This window comes from Ceratotherium simum, chromosome 9 (genome assembly GCF_057802395.1).
Source record: "Ceratotherium simum simum isolate JZ-2026a chromosome 9, ASM5780239v1, whole genome shotgun sequence".
In the NCBI taxonomy this organism is placed as follows: domain Eukaryota; kingdom Metazoa; phylum Chordata; class Mammalia; order Perissodactyla; family Rhinocerotidae; genus Ceratotherium; species Ceratotherium simum.
Genome location: NC_141908.1, coordinates 6865116 through 6891325, shown reverse-complemented (window position 1 = coordinate 6891325; position 26210 = coordinate 6865116). Strand labels below are relative to the sequence as shown.

General features: G+C 37.0%; 1 long non-coding RNA gene across 1 annotated transcript in view; it reads right to left on the bottom strand.

The window, feature by feature from the left end:
* Nucleotides 1–25226, bottom strand: part of LOC147916228 (uncharacterized) — a 167217-nt gene extending 141991 nt beyond the window's left edge. Inside the window, exon 1 of the long non-coding RNA XR_015553092.1 lies at nt 25062–25226. This is a non-coding gene — a long non-coding RNA (uncharacterized LOC147916228). The remainder of the gene's footprint in view (nt 1–25061) is intronic.
* Between the last annotated feature and the right edge of the window lie 984 nt (nt 25227–26210).

Below are 26210 nucleotides of genomic sequence, written 5' to 3'. Positions count from 1 at the left end.
ATTACATATATTTAATAATGTACTAAGAGTAATTTCAAATAAAATATCAATTGGATATTAAAAACAGCAATAATAGAAGATTAAATACAAATAAAATAGTAAAGGTGGGTGATTAAATATATATTATTCTGACTTTAAAAAGATATTGTAACATAAATATTTTCAGATCATACCAATGGTGCTGATTAACACTGATTAACAGAAAAATTTGCGACAATCTTCAATTTAATTTAATAAGTATATTCCAATAAATGAAAGATATGGATTTCCAATGGAAGTAATAAATAGGTCCTTGGGTTATTGATTGTGCAATTAATAAAAAAGGATTGAATTATACAAAACATTGGAAAAAGATAAATATCTTGCATTTTCATTTGCAATACTGACATCAGCAAAGATTTCATAATATGGTATTGTAAATGCGTAGATGAGAAACAAGTGGAGAATCTACATTAGTTACTCAACAAGTGCATTTGAAATGCCCTTAAGACTTACAGCTAACGTATAAAAGGAACTTGATAAAGTTTTCCCAATTTGGGCAACATTTCTAAAATTTTACATATTATTGGTCTATGAGAATCATGAAGCTGAAAGAAACTTTTCCAACTTATCAATTAAAAACATTTGTTTTCAACAATGTTAGAGAAAATACTGAATTATCTTTATAATCTATAGAAAATACTTCAAAATCAGTGTCACATGGAAAGGTTATCAAAAAGCATGTAGCCAAATAGAGAAAAATAGTACACCATTGTGAATCAGGCAGTTATTTAAGATAGACGTATGCTATATTTTCAGGATTTAATAAAATTTATGATATTTATTTTTAAAATATGTAATTTGAGGGGCCGGCCCAGTGGTGCAAGCGGTTAAGTGCACGCGGTCTGCTGCGGCGGCCGAGGTTTGCCAGTTCGGATCCCGGTGCCAGGAGCGCACTGGCGCACTGCTTGGCAAGCCATGCTGTGGCGGCATTCCATATAAAGTGGAGGAAGATGGGCATGGATGTTAGCCCATGGCCAATCTTCCTCAGCAAAAAGAGGAGGATTGGCAGATGTTAGCACAGGGCTGATCTCCTCACACACACACACACAAAAAAATATGTGTAATTTGATGTTTCTTTGTCTCATTCTAAGAAAACATTCACACTGCAGACATTTATTTTTGTGCCTAATGTTATATTCATGTTTATTTAACTTTATTTTTATTTTTTGATGAGGAAGATTAGCCCTGAACTAACATTTGTGCCAATCTTCCCCTCTTTTGTATGTGGGACGCCGCCACAGTATGGCTTGAGCAGTGCGTAGGTCCGCACCTGGGATCCAACCCTGCAAACCCGGGGCTGCTGAAGCGAGTGCGCGAACTTAACCACTATGTCACTGGGCCAGCCCCCATAAGTTTATTTTTTAATTTTTTTTAAATTTTTTGTTTATTGCAGTAACATGTTTTATAACATTGTAAAAATTACAGGTGTACAACATTATACTTCTATTTCTGCATAGATTACATCATGTTCACCACCAAAATACTAATTACAACCCGTCACCACACACATGTACCGAATTATCCCTTTCACCCTCCTCCCTCCCTCCGTCCCCTCTGGTAACCACCAACCCAATCTCTGTCCCTATGTGTTTGTTTATTGTTGTTATTATCTACTACTTAATGAAGGAAATCATACGGTATTTGACCTTTCCCCTCTGACTTATTTCACTTTGCATTATACCCTCAATGTCCCTCCATGTTGTCACAAATGGCTGGATTTCATCGTTTCTTATGGCTGAGTAGTATTCCATTGTGTATATATACCACAGCTTCTTTATCCATTCGTCCCTTGATGGGCACTTAGGTTGCTTCCAAGTCTTGGCTATTGTGAATAACGCTGCAATGAACACAGGGGTGCATGTACCTTTACAAATTGGTGTTTTCATGTTCTTTGGATAAATACCCAGCAGTGGAATAGCTGGATCATATGGTAGTTCTATCCTTGATTTTTTGAGGAATCTCCATACTGTTTCCCATAGTGGCTGCACCACTTTGCACTCCCACCAGCAGTGTATGAGAGTTCCCTTCTCTCCACATCCTCTCCAACACATGTTGTTTCCTGTCTTGTTAATTATAGCCGTTCTGACGGGCGTGAGGTGATATCTCACTGTAGTTTTGATTTGCATTTCCCTGATAGTCAGTGATTTTGAACATCTTTTCATGTGTCTGTTGGCCATCTATATATCTTCTTCGGAGAAATGTCTTTTCAGGCCTTTTGCCCATTTTTTAATTGGGTTGGTAGTTTTTTTGTTGTTGAGATGCATGAGTTCTTTATATATTTTGGAGATTAAGCCCTTATCAGATGTATGGTTTGCAAATATCTTCTCCCAATTGTTAGGTTGTCTTTTCGTTTTGTTGATGGTTTCCTTTGTTGTGCAGAAGCTTTTTCATTTGATGTAGTCCCATTTGTTTATTTTTTCTATTGTTTCTCTTGCCCGGTCAGATGTGGTGTTTGAAAAGATGTTGCTAAGACCGATGTCAAAGAGCGTACTGCCTATGTTTTCTTCTAGAACTTTCACAGTTTCAGGTCTTACATTCAAGTCTTTAATCCATTTGGAGTTAATTTTTGTGTATGGTGTAAGGTAAGGGTCTACTTTCATTTTTTTGCATGTGGCTATCCAGTTTTCCCAACACCATTTGTTCAAGAGACTTTCTTTTCCCCATTGGATGTTCTTGGCTCCTTTGTCAAAGATTAGCTGTCCAGAGATGTGTGATTTATTTCTGGGCTTTCGATTCTATTCCATTGATCTGTGTGTCTGTTTTTGTGCCAGTACCACACTGTTTTGGTTACTATAGTTTTGTAGTATATTTTGAAATCAGGGAGTGTGATACCTCCAGCTTTGTTCTTTTTTCTCAGGATTCCTTTAGCTATTCGGGGTCTTTTGTTGTTCCATATAAATTTTAGGATTCTTTGTTCTATTTCTGTGAAAAATGTTGTTGGAACTTTGATAGGGATTGCATTGAATCTATAGATGGCTTTAGGAAGTATGGATATCTTAACTATGTTAATTCTTCCAATCCAAGAGCACAGAATATCTTTCCATTTCTTTGTGTCTTCTTCAATTTCTTTCAGAAATGTTGTATAGTTTTGGATGTACAGATCTTTCACCTCTTTGGTTAAGTTTATTCCTAAATATTTTATTCTTTTTGTTGCAATTGTAAATGGGATGGTATTCTTCATTTCTCTTTCTGCTACTTCGTTGTTAGTGTACAGAAATGCAACTGATTTTTGTATGTTGATTTTGTATCCTGCAACTTTACCATATTCGTTTATTTACTTCTAAAAGTTTTCTGGTGGATTCTTTAGGGTTTTCTATATATAAAATCATGTCATCTGCAAATAGTGACAGTTTCACTTCTTCCTTTCCAATTTGGATCCCTTTTATTTCTTTCTCTTGCCTGATTGCTCTGTTAGGACTTCCAGTACTATGTTAAATAGGAGTGGTGACAGTGGGCATCCTTGTCTGGTTCCTGTTCTTAGAGGGATAGCTTTCAGTTTTTCACCATTGAGGATGATATTAGCTGTGGGTTTGTCATATATGGTCTTTATTATGTTGAGGTACTTTCCTTCTATCCCCATTTTATTCAGAGTTTTTATCATAAATGGATGCTGGATCTTGTCAAATGCTTTCTCTGCATCTATTGAGATGATCATGTGATTTTTATTCTTCATTTTATTAATGTGGCGTATTACATTGATTGATTTGCGAATGTTAAACCATCCCTGCATCCCTGGAATAAATCCCACTTGATCATGGTGTATAATCTTTTTAACGTATTGTTGTATGCGATTTGCTAGTATTTTGTTGAGGATTTTTGCATCGATGTTCATCAGTGATATTGGCCTGTAATTTTCTTTTTTTGTGTTGTCCTTGTCTGGTTTTGGTATCAGGGTAATGTCAGCTTCATAGAATGAGTTAGGGAGCTTCCCCCCCTCCTCAATTTTTCGGAAGAGTTTGAGAAGGATAGGTATTAAGTCTTCTTTGAATGTTTGGTAGAATTCACCAGGGAAGCCGTCTGGTCCTGGACTTTTATTTTTGGGGAGGTTTTTGATTACTGTTTCGATCTCCTTACTGGTGATTGGTCTATTCAAGTTCTCTACTTCTTCTTGATCCAGTTTTGGAAGGTTGTATGATTCTAAGAATTATCCATTTCTTCCAGATTGTCGAATTGGTTGGCATATAGCTTTTCATAGTATTCTCTTATAATATTTTGTATTTCTGAGGTGTCTGTTGTAATTTCTCCTCTTTCATTTCTGATTTTACTTATTTGTGCCTTCTCTCTTTTTTTCTTGGTGAGTCTAGCTAAAGGTTTGTCAATTTTGTTGATCTTTTGAAAGAATGAGCTCTTGGTTTTATTAATTTTTTCTATTGTTTTTGTAGCCTCTATTTCATTTATTTCTGCTCTGATTTTTATGATTTCCCTTATTCTACTCATTTTGGGCTTTGTTTGTTCTTCTTTTTCCAGTTCCTTTAGGTGCATTGTTAGATTGTTTATTTGAGATTTTTCTTGTTTGTTGAGATAGGCCTGTATCGCTATAAACTTCCCTCTTAGAATCACTTTTGCTGTATCCCATAAATTCTGGCATGTCGTATTTTCATTTTCATTTGTCTCCAGGTATTTTTTGATTTCTTCTTTGATTTCTTCGTTAACCCAGTCGTTGTTCAGTAGCATTTTGTTTAATCTCCACGTATTTGTGGCTTTTCTGATTTTCTTCCTATAGTTGATTTCTAGTTTCATATCGTTGTGGTCAGAAAAGATGCTTGGTATTATTTCAATCTTCTTAAATTTATGGAGACTTGTTTTGTGGCCTAACATGTGATCAATCCTGGAGAATGTTCCATGTGCATTTGAAAAGAACATGTATTCTTCGGTTTTTGGATGGAATGCTCTGTATATATCTACTAGGTCCATCTGTTCTAGTGTGTCGTTTAAGGCCAATGTTTCCTTATTGATCTTCTGTTTGGATGATCTATCCGTTGGTGTAAGTGGAGTGTTAAAGTCCCCTACTATTATTGTGTTACTGTCTATTTCTGTTTTTATGTCTGTTAATAATTGCTTTATATATTTAGGTGCACCTACATTGGGTGCGTAGATATTTACAAGTGTTATATCCTCTTGTTGGATTGTTCCCTTGATCATTATGTAATGCCCTTCTTTGTCTCGTTTTATAGTTTTTGTTTTAAAGTCTATTTTGTCTGATATGAGTACTGCTACCCCAGCTTTCTTTTCATTGCCATTTGCGTGGAGTATCTTTTTCCATCCCTTCACTTTCAGTTTGTGAGCGTCTTTAGGTCTGAAGTGTGTCTCTTGTATGCAGCATATATATGGGTCTTGTTTGTTTATCCAGTCAGCCACCCTATGCCTTTTAATTGGAGCATTTAGTCCATTGACGTTTAAAGTAGCTATTGATAAGTATGTACTTACTGCCATTTTTTAACTTTTTTCTTTTTTTTTCCTCAGTGTTTTAGTAGTCCTTCTCTGTTCCTTTCTTCTTCTATACAGAATTGATGGTCACTTTAGTTTGACCTCTGTCTGAAAGCTGTACTCTTTAACTCCCCTCCTCCCTCCTTTTATGTTTTTGATATCACATCTAACCTCTTTTTTGTGCATTTGTATCCATTACCCTCTTTTCATGGAAATAGATAATTTTTCCTATTTGTGGTCTTATCTTTTCCCCTTAAATCAGTCCATTTAACATTTCTTGTAGCACTGGTTTCTTGGTGACAAACTCCTTTAATTTTTGCTTATCTGGGAAAATTTTGATCTCTCCTTCCGTTTTGAATGATAACCTTGCTGGGTAGAGTATTCTTGGCTGTAAGTTTTTTCCTTTTAGCACTTTAAATATATCATGCCATTCTCTTCTAGCCTGGAAGGTTTCTGCTGAGAAGTCACCTGATAGCCTTATGGGGTTTCCTTTGTATGTAACTTGACATTCTCTTGCGGCTTTTAGGATTCTCTCTTTATCTTTAATTCTGGACATTTTGATTATGATGTGTCTTGGTGTGGGCCTCATTGGGTTTATCTTGTTTGGGGCTCTCTGTGCTTCCTGTACCTGGATATCTGTTTCCTTCCTTAGGTTAGGGAAGTTTTCATCTATTATTTCTTGAAATAGATTCTCTGCCCCCTTGTCTCGCTCTTCTCCTTCCGGGACACCTATAACACGGATGTTAGTGTGCTTGATGTTGTCCCAGAGGTCCCTTAGACTGTCCTCAGTCTTTTTAATTCTTTTCTCTTTTACCTGTTCACCTTGGGTAATTTCTTCTAGTCTTTTGTCCAGCTCACAGATCCGTTCTTCTGTATCCTCTACTCTGCTTTTGAGTCCCTCTAATGAATTTTTCATTTCCAGTATTGTATTCTTCATTTCTGATTGGTTCTTTTTTATATCTTCCATTTCTTTGTTGACATTCTCACCGAGTTCATCTATTCTTCTCCCCAGATCAGTGAGCATCCTTAACACTCTTAGTTTGAACTCTCTGTCGGGTAGGTTGCTCATTTCTGTTTCACTTAGTTCCTTTTCTGGGGTTTTGTCCTGTTCCCTTACTTGGAATATATTCTTTTGCCTCCTCATTTTGCCTCTTTCCCTGTGCTTGTGTCTACGTATTAGGTAGGTCAGCTAAGTCTCCTGCTCTTGGATAGGTGACCTTATGTAAGTGATGGCTTAGGAGGCTTCCAGTGTGCTTCCCTCAGTTCTCAATGTTCCAGGGGTGACCCCTATGTGGGCTATGTGTGTCCTTCTTTTGTGGCCTGTTTGCCATCCCTGTAGGCACCCAGGGAGGCCGAGTTATGCTCCTGGCCAGCTGTTGTAATGCTCAGCTGCTTGTAGTTGTTGTGGGCCCTTCAGTCTCTTTATCAGGTGTGGGGAGCCCCAGCACAGTTGGCTGTAAGTTCTAATACCACATTTGTGTTGCAGTATTTCTTTTAAGTGAGTAGGCCCCCAGTGTGGCAGGTTGTTAGGCTCAGGGCCTTATAATTGCTGTGAGCCTCTAGCCTATTAGGTCTCTTGTCAGCTCTCTGAGGATTGCAGCTGGGTAGGATTGGCCTCAGGCACAGGAGCACCCAATTGTTTCAGGCTTTGGAAGGTGGGGCAAACCCCCTAGGTGGGTCTTTGAGAAGCACAAGTCTTCTGCAGCTGACAAACCCTGCCGCCCACAGGTCCTCACACACAGTCAACACAGTCCTGCCCCATATGCGTGCCCCGACCTCCCCAAGCGGACCCAGTCTCTCCAAGGCGGGAGCCCCACACACTCTGCCACTGCCCCACACTCTCCACCCGCTCCTTGTGCACACCTTGCCCCACTCAAGTCAGCTCAGTTGCCAGGCTGCAGAGAATCCAGTCACCAATCTATGCAGGCCCACAAGTTGCCTGAGGGCTTGTTGTTGGGTGGAGCCAGTCTCTAGGGTGGGCTGCCTGCCCTGGCTGAGCTGGATTAAATCGGTGCTCTAGCGGGTGGGGCAGCCCTGGGCTAGCAGACCTCAGGGAGAACTCCAATGGTGTCTGTGTCAGCAAGCCCACACCAGGCCACAACAATGGCCGCCGCCAATGTCTCAGTCTCTGGAGAGGTCTCACCCCTCACCGAGATGCACACAGGGCCTATCAGGTGAGTCTCTTGTCAGCACAGCACTGTGCACCTTTCTTTCTGGTGATTTTAGGATGCTTTCTGAAACGGGTGTGTTTGCTCACGGGCCCTTTAAGAGCCGGTTTTAGTGTCTTTGTGAACTGGGTTTTCTGGGGATATTCCCCAATGTTTTAGTAGCAGGCAAAGTCAGATATTATGCCACTCATCTCGATTGTGCTGGGTCCACAAAATGTCCGCAGTGGGGGCGCTCCTGCTTAGGGCCACGCGCCTCCAAGGAGGCTGCGGACCTGTGAGCTGCTCCTGGGCAGCCCTGAAGCTGATGGCTTGTGAAGGCGGCGTTTTTCCTCTCCAGAAGGGAGTCTCTGCCTCTTCTACCTCAGTTAGGATTGTCTGTTGTTGCAGGAGTTCCTCTTATCCAGTTTTCAGTTCTGTCACAGGGGTAATTTTTCCACGAGTAGTTGTAAATTGGCTGTGTCCGTGGGAGGGGGTTCAGTGTCTGCTTATGCCGCCATCTTCACTCCTCTCCCCATAAGTTTATTTTTTAAAAGAGGATCTCTGCAATAAAATTAAGTCTCCTAAAAATTTGACTATTTTCCCTTCTCCACATTTCCCCATTTACTAATGAGGTTGGCCTCCTTTTTACATATTCATTAAGACATTTTAATTTCCTGTTTTTGAAATGCTATATAAGTCTTGCTCGCTTTTTCTATTGAAATATCTGTCATATTGATTTGTATCTGTTCTTTATATCTTGTATTCTAGTCTCTCATTTTATGTATATATACGTTTATATAAGTATGGGAATATATATGTGTGTATATATATAAATTTCAGTGGACATTGACTTGTCTCTTTACTCTGTTAAGGATATATTTTGACAAATTGTACTTTTTAGTTTTGATATGGCTAAATTTATGGTAATTTCTGTTTTCTTACTACTTAATTATTTTTTTTAAGACATCCTTACCTATGTGACAGTGATAAAAATATTCCATATTCTCCTCTTGATGCTTTATAGTTTTACTTTCACATTGGCCTTCTAACTTACTTGGACTTGAGCTCTGTCTATTGGTATGAAATATGGATCTAATTTTATGTTTTTATGTGGATATACAAATACCTCAGCAATATTTAAAGGAAAACTTATATTCTTTCATTACTGACATGAAGTGCCATATCTGTCATTAACAAAGTGCTTGTTGAATGTATGGCTTCACATAAGCCCTTTTTTCTGTAGCATCAGTGCTTTTTTTAAATCTGTGAGATAGTGAGAAACCAACTTAAATATCACAGTTTTAAAACAACAACTCTTGTAATCTAGGAAAGTAACTATCCTCATTTGCTCTATTTCTTCAAGTGTGTCTTGGTTATGTCCTTTTGCACTTTTATATAAATCTGACTTGTCAAGTTATTAGAATTACACTGAATCTAAAAATGAATTTGAGGAAAACTAACACACTCAGAATATTGAATCCTGTAACCTATGAATTTGTAAATTTCTTAATGTATTTTGGATCATCTATAATGTCTCAATAAAGTTTTATTTGATTTTATTTTAATTAGCTTCATAATTTTCAATACAATGCATTGTGTCACATAGATTAGATTGAACCTAGATACTTAATGTTTTACATGATATTTAGATGAAATTTTCTTTTAAAATTTTTATTTGCTAAATTTTTATATATGGAAATAAAATGGATTTTATATAGTGACTTTTTATCTAGCAAAATTGAGAATCTTTTATTAACTTTTATACTTAATCTATAGAATCTTTGGATTTTCTATATACACAATAAAAAAGTCTGAGAATAAATGAAAGTTTTACTTCTGTTGTTTGCAATATTTATACATTTTATTCTTTTTTTTTTTTTCTTTGCCCTACTCTGCTTATCAGAAACTATTGAATAGTGGTGGTGATGACAGGCTGTGCAGGTTCCCGACCTCAAAGATAAATCATTTGAGATTCTACCCATATGACTGTATCTGTAGGGGTGTATGTCTGTGTATGTGTGTGTGTGTGTGTGTGTGTGTGTAAAGAAAGATCTCTTTTCTTGTTAATAATAAAAAATCCCTTTACAATGAATAGGTACTGAATTTTGTCAACAGTTTTTTGGAATATACTTATATCATCAGATGATTCTTCTCTTTCATTCTAATATGGTAGCAAATTGCATTAAATATATTTGTCATTTTAAAACATTCTTACATTCCTAAGATGACTCCAAAATATTTGATATTGACCCAACTTTGATAATATTTAAAAGTTGTTTACTTAAAAAACAATAATTTAGTGACATTAGCAAAATCGTGGCATACGAACTCCAAAAGCCTATCCCACGACAAAGGCAGTGAATAAACTGGCAAAAGCTGTCAGAATTAACTTTACCAAAACATAGAAAACTAATAAACAATTTATAGTGACAAGGCAAAAGTTTACTCAAGAAGAAACAACTGAAACTGGGTAAGAGATCTTTGTGGCATTTTAGTTTACCATGGTCACATGGCCCTCTCCCCATTTTTTCTTAGGTTCTTAGTACTGGAGGGAACACAATGGACTTTATTCTCAGAGAACTATGGTTATTTCTTTTGACCTGTGTGGTGGCTCATTGAAGGATTCATTCAAGGATCTTGCCTTTATGCTGCCTACCTCAGAACTCACCCAGAGCTGAGGCAGCTACCCACGGGGTTTTCTGTGAGAAACGGTTAAAAGCAAATGTTTCATCTGCTGGTATATAGGCAGGAGATAACTGTTTGGACAAACAATAAACAGACTGAAAGCTTGGGACAAAATGCTAAATAATGAGATGGTTTGGGGAATAAGGGCTTTGAAAAGCTCACACATATTTGTGACAATCTAGAAGGACATGTACATGCCCAGGGCTGGGTGCATGATCAGAAAATACCTGAGAACATCCCAGGCCCTCACCTCCAGTTGACCTTCAGGCTCCACGTAGGCAGGAAGTAAAGGCTCTGAAAAAATTGTAAAGTGCCTGGCTGAGTGTTGCAAGTGTGCCTCAATACACACAGAGCCAATATGCAAAGACTGGGAGATTATTCCTTTTTTCCTTCTTTTTTTTTGGTTTAAATCTTTAAGGAAATCTCTGTCAATTTCACTGGCTCACTACCTACCAAATAGAGCAGAGTCTTCATTGGTCACACATAACAAAGAATACAGACCTTACCAAACTAGTTCACAAAAGTCACTATGCAAACTGTAGCTACAGCAAGTAGCAACAATAAATCCTAGGGAGGTGTGAGAGTCTTATTTTCAGAGATAACACATTATAATATTAAAAATGTAGAGTTTTCAACAGAATATTGAGAGACAAGCAAAGAAATAAGGATGTATGGTCCATACAACAGAAAAAAAAAAATTAATAGAAACTATCCCATGGGGAGCCCTGACATTGGATTTACTAGACAAAGATTTTAGGATAACTATTTTGAATATGCTCAAAGAGGTAAAGAAAACCAAGTGCAAACAACTAAAGGAAACCATGAGAACAATGTCACACCAAATAGAGAAAAAAAAAGAAATAGAAATTATAAAGGGTAAGGGGGGATGGAGGAGGCCAAAAGGGATGATTAGGCTCATGTGTGTGGTGATGGATTATAATTAGTCTTTGGGTGGTGAACATGATGTAATCTATACAGAAATCTAAATATAATGATGTACATCTGAAATTTATATAATGTTATAAACCAATGTTAATGCAATTAAAAAAAGAAATCATACAAAAGGAATCGAATAGAAAATCTGCAGTTGAAAAGTATAATAAGTGAAATAACAATCACTAGAGTGGTTCAATAGCAGCTTTGAGCAAGCAGAAGAAATAATCAGTGAATTTGAAGATAGATCATTTGAGCAGCAGAAAGGAAAATGAGTGAAGAGAGAATAATAGAGCCAAAGAGATCTGTAGGACACCATCAAGCATACCAACACACACAGAAACGGGAGTCCCAGAAGAAGAAGAAAAAGAAAAAGACCGAAGGAATATTTCAAGAAATAATAGTAGAAAATTTACCAAATTTGAGGAAAAACATGAATCTACACATCCAAGAAAGTCAGTGAAGCCCATGTAATATAAACTCCAAGGGATACATGCCAAAATACATTGTAATTGAACTATTGAAAGCCCAAAACAGAGATACAATCCTAAAATCATGGTCTGGATAAACTCAATAATAATAGTTAGAGACTTCAACATCTCATTTTCAATAAGGGATAGAATGGTTAGACAAAAAATAGATAAGAAAAAGAAGACTTGAGCAACACTATAATCAATTAGACTAACAGACACTTATAGAACACTTTAAGCAATAACAGCAGAATATACATTTTTCTCAAGGGCACTGGGAACATTATCCAGGGTAGACCATATGTCAGGCCACAAAACAAGCCTCAGTAAATTTATAAAGATTGGAATAATACTAATTATCTTTACCAGTCACAATCGAATGAAACTAGAAACCAATAAGAGCTGGAAAATCCACAAATATGAGGAAATTAAATAACATTCTTAAACAACAAATGAGTCAAAGAAGAAATCACAAGGGAAATTATAAAAGATTTTGAGGCTAATAAAAATGAAAACATCACATACCAAAACTTATGGGATGCAGCAAAGGCAATGCTAAGAAAGAAATTCATAGCTGTAAATGCTTACATTAAAAAAGAATTAGATCTCAAACCATCAACCTAACTTTACACTAGAAAAAGAACAAACTAAACCAAAGCTGGCAGAAGAAGGAAATAATAAAAATTAGAGCAGAGACAAAAAAAAATAGAGAATAAAAAATAGAGAACATTAATGAAACCAGGAGTTTGTTCTTTGATAAGATTAACAAAATTGACAAACCTTTAGTTACAGTGACAAAGAAAAAAAAGACTCAACTAAAATCAGGAATGAAGGTAGGAAAATTACTACTGACTTTACAGAAATGAAGATTATAAGAGAATACTCTGAATAGTTGTGGGCCAACAAATTAGATAACCCAGATGAGATGGAACAATTCCTAGCAGCAAACAAACTCCCACAACTAACTCAGGAAGAAATAGAAAATGTGGACAGATCTGTAAAGAGTATAGAGATTAAATCAGTAAACAAAAAACTTCCAAAAAATAAAAGCCCAGGACCAAATGGTTCCATTAGAGAAATCTATGAAACTTTTAAGGAATAATTAACACCAACCCTTCCCAGGCTCTTCCAAAAAAAATAGAATAGGATGAAACACTTTCTAATATATTCTCTGAGACCAATATTACACTGATATCAAAGCCAGACAAAGACATCAAAAAAGCTATAGACCAATATTCCTTGTGAATATTCATACAAAAATCCTCATCAAAGTACTAGCAAACCAAATCCAGCAACTTATTAAAAGGATTATACCTCATAACAAATGGGAGTTATCCTAGGAACACAAGGCTCAACATAAGAAAACTAATCAATGTAATATACCATATTAATAGAATAAAGGAGGGGGGCCACATGGTGATCTCAATTAATAAAGAAAAAGCATTTGATAAAATTCAACAGTGTTTTTCTATGATAAAAACTCTGAATAAACCAGGAATAGAAAGGAATTTTCTCAATTTGATAAAAGTCATCTATGAAAAACCTACAACATCGTACTTAATGTTAAAAGACTGAAATCTCTTTTCCTAAGATCAGGAAGAGACAAGGACTTTCACCACTTCAACATTGTACTTAAAGATCTACCCAAGACAATTAGGTGATAGAAGGTATCCAAATGGGAAAGGATGAAATAAAACTATCCCTGTTTGCAAACGACATGGTTTTATATACAGAAAATTGTTAAGAATCCAAGCCAAACACTTATAGAGATAATAAATGATTCCAACAAAGTTGCAAGATATAAGATCACCATACAAACTCATTTGTCTTTCTATACAGTAGCAATGAATAATCAAAAAGAGAATTAAGAAAATATCATTTACAAACATCTAAAAACTAATTAGGAATCAATTTAAGCAAGAGGTGAAAGACTTGTACACAGAAAATGTCAAAACATTGTTGAAGTAAATTAAAGATGACCTAAATAAATAGAAAGACATTTCATACTAATGGATTGGAAGGCTTTATAAATATTGTTATGATGGCAATATTGCCCAAATTAATCTACAGACTCAATACAATCTTTATAAAATCTCACAGGCCTTTTCATAGATATGGACAAACTCTTCCTAAAATTCATATAAAATTATTAGGGACACTGAATATTCAAAAAATTCTTTAAAAAGAAAAGCAGAGTTGGAGGAATCACACTTCCCAATTTCAAAACTTACTAGAAAGCAAGAGTAATCCAGAAAATGTGGTATTGGCCTAAGGATAGATATGTAAATAAATGGAGTAGAATTGACTGTCCATAAATAAACCCATACATCTATGGTCAATTGATTTACAAATGCCAAGAATATCCAATGGGGAATGAATAGTCTTTACAATAAATGGTGCTGGGACAATTGGATGACCCTCATGAAAAAGAATGAAGTTAGATCATTAACTTATGCTATATATAATAATTAACTCAAAATGTACAAATGACCTAAATATAAAGACCAAAACTATAAAACCCTGGAAGAAAATATACAGTAAATCTTCACGACCTTGGATTTTGCAATGGATTATTAGATTCAATACTTGAAGCCTGAGCAATGAATGAAAAAAATTAGATAAATTAGACTTTATAAAAATTAAAAACCTTGTGCATCAAAGAACATTATCATGAAAATGAAAAGACAATGCACAAAATGAGAGAAAATATTTTAAAATCATATATCTGATAAGGGTTCAGGATCCACAATATATAAATAACTCTTACAACTCAACACTAAAACCACAAATGACGCAATTAAAAAATGGGTAAAGGATAAATTTATCTCTAAATAAATTTATCTATTTATCTCTAAATAGAGATAACAATTATCTTTAAATAAAATGTTTAATAAAAAATGTGTGAAAAACCAGAAGGAATGGATTGAAAAAGATAAATTTTAAAAAACAGCAAAAAACAATAGAAATGATTAATACACTCAAGAGCTATTTCTCTGAAAAAGACAACATGTAAGAGAAAAATAGAGACAAAACAAAATTGACTTAAGAATGTTACAGGTACAAAGGAGATGATTATGTAAAAAAATTTTGTACCAATCTATTGCACATTTGAAATAGGATAAAATATACAGGTTGGTAAATAGCTATGATGTTTTACTCAAGATGATATGGTAACCCAAATAACAATAATGGAAAAACTGACAAAGTTCTCAAGGTTAATAATTTCAGAAACGAATTCCCTTAATAAAGGGGGAGGGGGATGACACATAATTTCAATTGATGCAGAGAATGCATTTGACATATCTAATAACCTGTTCTGGTAAAAACACTTAGAAAACTAGGAATAGGAGGGAATTTCCTCAACCTGATAAAGGACATTATGAAAAACCCACAGTTAACATCATACTCAATGGTAAAATACTGAAAGCTATCCTTAAGAATAGGTTTTAGACAAGGACTGCTATTCAACATCATACTGGAAGTCCTAGCCAGAGCAACTAGGCAAGAAAAAAAATTTTAAATCCAAACTGGTATGGAAGAGTTAAAACTATTCTAAGATGATGTGATCCTAGATAGAGTAAATCCCAAAGAATCCATAAAATAACTATTAAAGCTAATAAACAAATTCAGCAAAATTAGAGTACAAGATCAACATGCAAACAACAGCAATTGTGTTTCTATATACCAGCAATGAATAGTCCAAAATAGAAAATAAGAAAATAATTTTATTTACAATAGCATCCAAAAGCATATTAGGACTAAATATAACTAAGGAGGTGAAAGACTTGTACAGTGAAAATTATAAAGCATTGCCAATAGAAATTTAAAATACACAAATAAATTGGAAGACTTAATGTTGTTAAAGTGGCAGTAGTACCCAAAATGATCTATAGATTAAACATAATCTCTATCAAAATTCCAATGACTGTTTTTGCAGAAACGGAAAAGCTGATGCTCAAATTTGAATGGAATTACAAGGGGCTCCAGATAGTCAGAACAATGTTGAAAGAAACAAAGTCGAATGACTCACATCCCGAATTCAAAACTTACTACAAAGCTTTAGGAAACACAATAGAGTAGCACTGACATAAGGATAGACATATAGAACCAATGTAATACAATTGAATATCCAGAAATAAACTCATACATCTATGACAAACTGATTTTTTTACAAGGGTGCCAAGACCATTCAATGAGGAAAAGAACAGTCTGTTAAACAAATGGTTCTGGGACGACTCGATATCCACACGCAAAAGAGTGAAGTTGAATCCTTACCTCACACCACTTTAAAAAAAACCTCAAAATCGATCAACAACCTGAATATAAGAGCTGAAACTAGAAAGCTATTAAAAGAAAGCACAGGAGTAAATCTTCATAACTTCAGATTTGGCAATGGAATCTTAGATTTTATACCAAAAGCATTAACGGTAAAAGACAGAAAAACATAAATTAGACTTCATAAAAATTAAAACCTTATATGCATCAAAAGACATTATGAAGAAAGTGAAAAGACAATCTGAAAAATGGGAGAAGACATTTGCAAATCATATATTTGATAAAGGTCTTGCTATGGATTGAGTGTTGTATTTCCACAAAATTTATATGTTGAAGCCGCAATTCCCAGCATGATAGTATTTGCAAGTGGGACCTTTAGGAGTTAATTAGGTTTCGATGAGGTCATGAGGGTGGACACCCCATGATGTGATTAGTGCCCTCATCAGAAGAGAAAGAGACCAGAGCCTTCTCTCTCCTTTATGTGAGGATATAAAAAGAAGGCAGCCATCTGCAAACCAGAAAAAGGGCCGTCACCAGACATTGAATCTGCTGGCACCTTGGTTTTGGACATCCTAGCCTCTAGAATCGTGAGAAATAAATGTGTGTTGTTCAAGTCACTCAGTCTATGGTATTTTGTTACAGCAGCCCGAACTAAGCCAGGTATAGTATCTAGAATATATAAAGAACTCATACAACCCAAAAAAGAAAAAAACTAAAAAATATTTAAAAATGAGCATAGAAATTGAATAGTCATTTCTCCAAAGAAAAAATAAAAGTAGCCAACAAGAGCATGAAAAGATGTTCAGCATTATTAGTCAGTACAAAAGTACAAATCAAAACTACAATACAGTACCACTTCACACCCACTAGAATGATTATAATAATATTTTTAAAAACATAAAAAGAGAAAAGAACAAATTTTGGTTAGAACCTGGAGATATTGGAACCCCGTGCATTGTTGGTGGGAATGTAAATTGATTCAGTTCCTATGGAATACAGTTTGTTTTCAAAAGTTAAACATAGAATTACCATATGGCCTAGCAGTTCCTTTCCTAGGTATGTACCCAAAAGAATTGAAAACATGTATTCAAACAAATATATGTACACATATGTTCATAACAGCACTATTCACAATAGCGAAAAAGTGGAAACAGCCCAAATGTCCATACACCTTATGAATGGGTAAGTAAATTGTGGTGTATACATATAATGGGATATTATTCAGCCATGGAAAGAAATTAAGTACTGATACATGGAACAACATGGATGAATGTTGACAACATGCTAAGTGAAGGAAGCCAGATACAAAAGATCATATATTACATATTTTCATTTCTATGAAGTGTCTTGAATAGGTAAATCCATAGAGATATAATATACCTTGGCAATTGACAGATGCTGACGATAAGGCAGATTGGCGACCAACTGCTTAATGTGTGTGGAGTTTACTTTCAGCGTGATGAAAAGTTTTTGGAACTATATACAGGTGATGGTTGCACAACATTGTAAATGGACTAAATACCACTGAGTTGTTCACTTTAAAATGGCTAATTTTATGTTATGTGTATTTCAACTCAATAATTTTTTTTAAGATTTATACTGAATCTACAAGGAAAAAACCTGCTTCTCATGTAATTTAATTTTTTGAGGAGAGAGAGAGTCACTCTGTATAATTGTAAAAACAAGGCAAGTAGGGGCCAGCATGGTAGGGCAGTGGTTAAGTTCATGCGCTCCACTTCTGTGGCGCAGGGTTCGCAGGTTCAGATCCTGGGTGCACACCGACGCACCACTTGTCAAGCCATGCTGTGGTGGCATCCCATATAAAGTAGAGGAAGTTGGGCACAGATGTTAGCCCAGGGCCAATCTTCCTCAGCAAAAAGAGGAAGATTGGCATGTGATGTTAGTTCAGGGCTGATCTTCCTCACCAAAAAAAAAAAAAAAACAAAAGGCACAGTAAGAAAACTGCAAACCAACCTAACTTATGAATATTAATACAACAAAACTAATCCAGAATTAGCCTACAGAGTCCAGCTGTATATTAAACACATATTAGCCCATGACCAAATGAGATTACTTTAAGAAATCCAGATCTCTAAAAATATAGGAAAAGTCATACAAGTAATTAATCAGTTTAATGCACACCAAAATACAATACACTTAATCAGAGGAAGTGAAAAATAATTGTATTAACAATTCAAAATAAGAACATATTATCTTCATCCATGTAATAAAATAAGAAAATAAAATGAAAGCTTATAGATAGGAAAAGAGAAGCAACATTCTAATTATTTTCTGGTAACATGACAATATATTAGAAAAGTCTAAGTAAAGCCACTGAAAAATTATTACAAGAAATAAGATATATCATAAGAAGGCCAGATTCATAAGGATGGCCATATTTTATGTATTTTTTTTCTTTACACTAAATATTGAAAGAATAAAAAAAAAACTTTAAAGTCCAACAAAACATATTGATGGGCAAGATTCAATCTTCAATCTGATAGTTAATTTTTGGCCACATGATAATTACTATTTTACCTACATTATAACATACAAAATTGAAATTTAAAAATATTATATAATATTTATAAATCTATACTATGTCAGAACCAGTATTTATATCTTCATTTTTCTGAAACCAAAACATGGGATACAATTACTAATCTATAATCTAGCAAAAAATGATTAAAGAAGATTGATTAATGGGTATTTACTCCTGTGTACCTGTGTAATTTTAGGAGACAATGAACTTTTGGAACCCTACAGACAAAAATTCTTGTTAGTGATTGTGTTTGTTTAGTTACAGGATTCCTTCCTTCCTTCCTTCCCTGCTTCCTTCCTTCCTTTCTTCCTTCCTTCTCCCCTTCCTTCCTTCCATCCTGCCTTCCTTCCTTCTTCCTTTCCTCCCTCCCCCGTCTCTCTCTGTCACTGTCTTCATCTCTCTCTGTCTCTTTCTTCCTCTGTTTTTGGTGAGAGAGGAGTTCTTTAGAAGAACCACTGTAGTCCGGGCTTATGGAAGTGTAGTCTCCAGGACTACACAGTCAAACAGAGCCCGAACTCATACACAAAATCTAGAGATTACCAAGAAAGAATGACAGCAATTGGGACAAATGTAGCGAAAGATGACAGTGAATAGTTGACAAGAGCCAGAAGATGAAACTGAAAGTTCAAAACACAAGCACTTTCTGAGACATGGATAAAATGACAGGGATGTGATCCTAGGGTGTGTTAAATTGGCTTAAACGTCTAAGAACCAAGTTCAATAGTGCAGGCAAGTTATGCACTTTCATACCTTTGTTTAACACCTTTCCAGTATCTATGTTATCAGATTGTAATTCAGTGAGGCTGGGTGCAAAAACTTGTACAATTAATGCACTTCATCAAGAAATGGAAAACAGCCACTAAAAAAGTGTGATTATCTAATACTTGCCAGTAATGTCATCTTGGTTCTGGCAGTATTGTTAAAGGAGACAGAAAGGGCCTTAAGAGGGATCCATAAAAATCTGTGAAAAAGGGAAAATTCAGCTATAATACATTTTATTTTAATCAACAAAACTCATCTAAATAAAATAAATACGTAAATAAAAATGAGAATTTTTGTCATGCCATTTATCGAAGCTGAATTCTAAAAGAGGACAATTCAATATTTCTCCGAAGTCTGCCAACTATGTAAGTGAAATATTTATTCTTCTTTCAAAATTAAAATAGATATACTTTTTTGATGAAAAGTTTTTAAATTTATGTTTCTACATTTATCAGTTTCAGAAGTGGAACAATAGTGATTTACTCCCCCTCAGGAAAGTTGAAAAAATTAGCATACAGTATTTATAGTTCCTTCCACCCCATCCACCCCCACACCTGCTGGTTTTATGGGTATCAAATGGGATTTTTTTCCAAAGCAATACTTTTTAAATTATTTTTATGTCATATGGCCAGTATTTTAAGAATTATAATATTTATACTGTGTATTGTAATGTATTGTAGTTATATAAACTTGATTCCATTTTTAAATGGATAAAATATTCTAAGTTATTTTACATGCAAATTCCTAAGTTTTCTTTGAATAGCTTTTCTTGATAGCTTTAACTTCATAGCTTGAGTGCTCGTGTGTTTTTTTTTTTTTTTTTGCTTTTTGGGATGTTTTCCCTCCATGAAAAATCAGTGGTAATAAAACTATTGAATCTTTTTCATATCCGGGAATGTCTTTGTTTTGGATTCACATGTACAGCAACTGAACCAGATGGTGAAATCTCAGTTCAACACAGATAGCTCTTCAAAGCTGTAGATTATATTCCATTTTATTCTGGAATATGAATACGATTTTGTTGAGTAGCAGTCTGAGGACAGCTTATTTTTTTTTCCTTTGCTACTTTAGTCTAGTCTCTTGATGTTTGTAGTTTTTTTTTTTTTCATTACGCTTAAAATTAAATAAGTACTCAAAAATATAACCTCATGCTTGCCACCCCCATTTATCCTGGGGATTTACTACACAATGTAGTGTACTATTGTATATATTGTATTGTATATATTTTTTGTACTATTGTATGTATTATTGTATATATTGTATGTGTATTGAATGTATTAGACAAATTCCTTTAGCACACAATTTTTTTTCTCCTAATTTATCTTGGAAAATTGCCCTTTTCATTATTGTGTTCTCTGTTTGAGAAACTCAAACTTTATAAATTTAACCTGCTATTGTCTGTTTTCCTTGTGATGCTTCACTAGTTCTGATGCCATACTAAATTCTGTGATCATATTATGTGTAAATGTGAATTCCTCTATTTGCTCATACAGATACATTTTTAGTCTACCTTCTTAATATTGTAACTTTTATCTATTTTTTCATGGAGTTAACACATATTATTTTCCTTTAGAGAGTAAAATAGTTTTTCTGTCTAAAATTATATTATTTCCTAGAGCTGAATTGTCCCAAACTATGTATGTTCTTCTCTGAAAATACACAAGATTTTTTTTGTTTTCTTTTTTTAATGATTTTTATAGGTCCTATAGTTTATTTATATTGTCTGTTCTTCTGTGAATATGAACATTTCTAACCAAGTCTTCTATTTCCCCTGAAAAGATTCTTTTTGGCTCTTTTTTTGTTTACCATTGCGTCACTTCAGTCATTCCTTTGGGACACAGGTGGAGGGCAAGTGCCATCAAGTTCTAAATCAGACAGGGTGACACTGTCAGCTGTAGCACATGAAGCCCCACATTTCAGCAGCTTAATGTAACAGAAGTTTGCTTCCTGCTTACATAACAATCCAGTGTGGGTGCTCCTGGTCTGAGGTAATTAAGGAGCCAAGCCCCTTCCATCTTGTAGCCAGACCATCCACTAGGGCCCTGCATTTTTTTCATTCAGTTAGCAGAAGGAGAAGAAGAAGGTATGGAGAAAATTCATCTGCTATTTAAAATGCCCTGGCCCAGAGTAACACTCATTGCATTTGTTAGCATTTTATTGACAAAATTAGTCCCAGGGTCACACCTAGAAATGGGGGATGGGAGCTGGTAAATGTGATGTCTGTCTGGGCAGCTCTTTCATAAGTATGTCTCTATATGTCTATATAGTGAAAAGGAGAGTACACGTTAGTGGATAGCTACTATCTCTGCCATATTCCGTCCCTCTGATCACTAATTGTCAGTGAACACTCTTTTCACATAGAGTACATATTCACCCCTCTCCAAGGAAGGCAACCCAAAGTCCCATGTGGTCGCAACAGCCAGCTCAGAGTTTAGGTTTCTGGGTGATATGCAGTCCTCTCCTTCAGTTCTGGATGTGGCTGTTTGTAGTCTTGACAAGTCACCTTATCCCCCGCTATAATGGTAGGAAAAAACAAGATAGCTGCAATAAAATCTCCCATTCAGAAAGGGGAGGAAAGGGAAACATAAGTATCATGTGTCCAGGGTGAGGATAAATACCTGCTGGACAGGTGTGATGAAGATCCCTTGCCCTGGCAATGGGAGAAGATCCTTGTTTGGATGCTAGTTCTGCTCTCTGGGAACAACTACCTCGCCCAGGTTTCTCCAAATGCCCTTGGCCCTGCCTTCTGATTCCTTCTTCTCCTCTAGCCATCTCTGAGATGTTCACTGAGTATGCACTCCTTGAAGGATATATGGCTTCCTCCTTGGACCAGTTATTGCACAATTGTTTCTCAGCTCCAAAGCCACCCTTCTCTCTTCTTTGTGATACTGATGCTGACACTATGCAAACCGCATTTCTGCTTTGCCAGCCGGCTCCCTTTTAGTCTCTGCCAATAGACTATTAAAGAGAAGCTGTTAGGCAGAAGTAGAGAAGAAACTTGCTCTTTCTGTCCGTGCCCCAGTAATGCTTCCTCACCACAGCTGCAGTACTTCCTCCCTATACAGCAGCTGAATCCAGTTTGGTGTTTGTCCAACACTTGCATATCTAGCTAGGTTGCACATCCCTCAGAGACACAAACACCAGCCCAGCAGTTTCTCAGCCTCACAGTTATAGAGTCCCTCCTTGACATTTCTAAGATTTAATAATTTCAAACTCTTCCATTTGTTTCTCCAGCTCTAAGGGTAATAGCTCCTTCCTTTACTTGTAAAATATCTTAGTCTGGCTCTCTTTTTAGCCTTTTTAGTTATCTAGTTAACAGCTTTACATGTGATTAGTATTTCTTTATATTATATTATCTCTGTTAAAATAATTCTCATGATTTCCACCTCCTGACTGGACCCTAGCTGATACAGAAATTGGTACCAGAAGAGATACCAGGAAGTAGAAACTGTGAGATGGGATTTGGGGATATTAGTTAGGTTGTATCCTTGGGTTTGAACACAGCATTGGCTCCTTGCCAATGGATAATGAGATTCTTCCTAACCCATGCAATATCACGGCACCATGATTAACCAAAATTTCACCCACAGTTGACTGTGGTAAAGAACAACTAAAGAAAGTGCCTTGGGAGATCAATGGGCTGTTGTTATTGACTCATGGCAATCAGGATGCCTACAAGATTGTGGTAGGGGATAGATTTCTATGTTATTCCAGAGCATCGACAGAGAGAAAATTATAAGCTCAGGTCATTAAACTCTCAACTGAAGTCACAGAGAACCAGAGTTCTTTTGAGGAAATCTTAAATAATTTTTTCTTGTAGCCACAGAGAAAATCAAAACCAAAATTTAACTGATGGGTTATATAATTATAATGTAATATAAATTCACAGCCTCATCAGTCTTTCATGTAGAAGTCAGAGCACTCCTGAAACTTGGAATAAGGACTTCTGGTTGGAGCTGGATAAAGCTAAGAATCTTGGAACTCTAAATCACTCTGAGCTTCCGTTGCACATAGAAATACCTTTTCCTACCAAATCTGGGAAGACTAGCCTTCCTTTTCTTTAAAATCCCATAGTAAATTTACCTAGGGCAGTTGCTTTATAGGGACATCAATTATCTCTAAGATCCCACCCCAACCATCCTTTGTTGCCACTGGACCCACAACTACAGTCAGACACTACCATGTTCCAGGGGTCAAGTACAAAGTCTGATCCAGTAGGAAGTAATTTACACATCCAAAATATTTCAAAATTGTATTAATTTAATTAAGCTGAAAACTGAGGAACATGTGTATTCTCATTCAAAGGATGTTAGACCAGGGAGGACAGAATACAACACTGGATCAGGTGTTTTGTTTTGTTTTTATTCTTTGATATGGGTGCACTAACGAGAGAGTCTGCAAATATCTCCTCGATTTTATTTTGTTAGTTGACTGAACTTCAGCTTAACAATAACTGATATTGAAAGAGGTTGAGATGTCAGAACTTTTTTTGCAAGCATAGAGGAAGATATCTAACAGCTTATGGAGACAGAAATGTTGGAGAAGATTTATCATATTAATTTCCCTGCGTTATTTTCTAAGACAGCCCAGAGACCCCTGTCTTCAGTAAGGCACTGAAAAATCTATTCATGAGGGGAAAGCTCTGTGGTGCTTGGAAAGCTCTATGGTGCTGTCCCTTCTTAGCCAAGAGTGATGATTGCAAAGGCCATCATTGAATTTCCTGATTTCAATGGGAATGATAAGATCCCAGAGTAGCAGAGGCCAAATGACAGCGTTTAATTATTAAAGATGAGGCAGCTGCATTTATCTTAATGGTCAGCAGGTACTAAATTGTTATCAGAATGTTTTGAACTGCAGGGTCTTCATCAGTAGCTCATTTAAGACACTGTTTCTAGGAGTGAAATAGATGATATTTCTTTCTCTAACAGGAAAACTTCTGTCTGGTGGCCAGAAACATGAACTTTTCACCACAATGGAGAGTCACACCTTCTCATTCTTTTTTCAAATCTAAGCCAGTTTATAGATCAGAGCCTCTTAATTGAAGGAAAAGCTGATTTTCCTTGAGTAAGACGTCCACAGTTCTGCCACTGAAAATCATCCTCCAAGCTCTCTTCTAAGGAACTTGTAACCAATTACTTGAGTCCATTACTACTCCTTGGGGAAAAGGAATATATAGATTTTTCAGAGATTACTAGACACTAGTGCTATGTCAATAATCCCTGGTTAGCAAGTCCTGGCCACTATGGTCCACAGTTTAAAATGGGGCTGGGGGCGGAGTCAAGATGGCGGCGTAGGCAGACTCTGAACTCACCTCCTCCCGTGGACACAGCCAATTTACAACTACTCGTGGAAAAATTACCCCTGAGACAGAACTGAAAACTGGATAAGAGGAACTCCTGCAACAACGGACAATCCTAACTGGGGTAGAAGAGGCAGAGACTCCCTTCTGGAGAGGAAAAACGCCGCCGTCACAAGCCGCCAGCTTCACGGCCGCCGGGAGCAGCTCACAGGTACGCAGCCTCCCTGGAGGCGCGGGGCCCTGAGCCGGGGAGCGCCCCCGCTGTGGGCATTTTGTGGACCCAGCACAATTGAGACCAGCGGCATAATATCTGACTTTGCCTGCTACTAAAGCATTGGGTAGCACCCCCAGAAAACCCGGTTCACAAAGAAACTAAAACTGGCTCTTAAAGGGCCCGCGCATAAACTCACCCGTTCCAGAAAGCATCCTAAAATCACCAGAAAGAAAGGTGCACAGTGCTTCGGTGACAAGAGACTCACCTAATAGGCCCTGAGTGCATCTCGGTGAGGGGTGAGACCTCTCCAGGGACTGGGACATTGGCGGCAGCCATTGTTGTGGCCTGGTGTGAGCGTGCTGACACAGATGCCATTGGAGTTCTCCCTGAGACCTGCTAGCCCAGGGTCTGCTCCACCCGCTAGAGCACCGATTTAATCCAGCTCAGCCAGGGCAGGCAGCCCACCCTAGAGACTAGCCCCACCCAACAACAAGCCCTCAGGCAACGTGTGGGCCTGCATAGATTGGTGACTGGATTCTCTGCAGCCTGGCAACTGAGCTGACTTGAGCGGGGCAGGGTGTGCACAAGGAGCGGGTGGAGAGTGTGGGGCGGTGGCAGAGTGTGTGGGGCTCCCGCCGTGGAGAGACTGGGTCCACTTGGGAGGTCGGGCGCTCACACGGGCAGGACTGTGTAGACTGTGTGTGTGGACCTGTGGGCGGCAGGGCTTCTCAGCCACAGAAGACTTGTACTTCTCAAAGACCCACATAGGAGGTTTGCTCCACCTTCCAAAACCTGAAACAATTGGGTGCTCCTGTGCCTGAGGCCAGCCCCACCCAGCTGCAATCCTCAGAGAGCTGACAAGAGACCTAATAGGCTAGAGGCTTACAGCAATTGTAAGGCCCTGAGCCTAACAACCTGCCACGGTGGGGGCCTACTCACTTAAAAGAAATACTGCAACACAAATGTGGTATTAGAACTTGCAGCCAACTGTGCTGGGGCTCCCCACAGCTGATAAAGAGACTGAAGGGCCCACAACAACTACAAGCAGCTGAGCATTACAACAGCTGGCCAGGAGCATAACTCAGCCTCCCTGGGCGCCTACAGGGAGGGCAAACAGGCCACAGCAGAAGGATACACGTAGCCCACATAGGGGTCACCCCTGGAACATTGAGAACTGAGGGAAGCACACTGGAAGCCTCCTAAGCCATCACTTACATAAGGTTACCTATCCAAGAGCAGGAGACGTAGCTGACCTACCTAATACGTAGACACAAGCACAGGGAAAGAGGCAAAATGAAGAGGCAAAAGAATACATTCCAAGTAAGGGAACAGGACAAAACCCCAGAAAAGGAACTTAGTGAAACAGAAATGAGCAACCTACCCGACAGAGAGTTCAAACTAAGAGTGTTAAGGA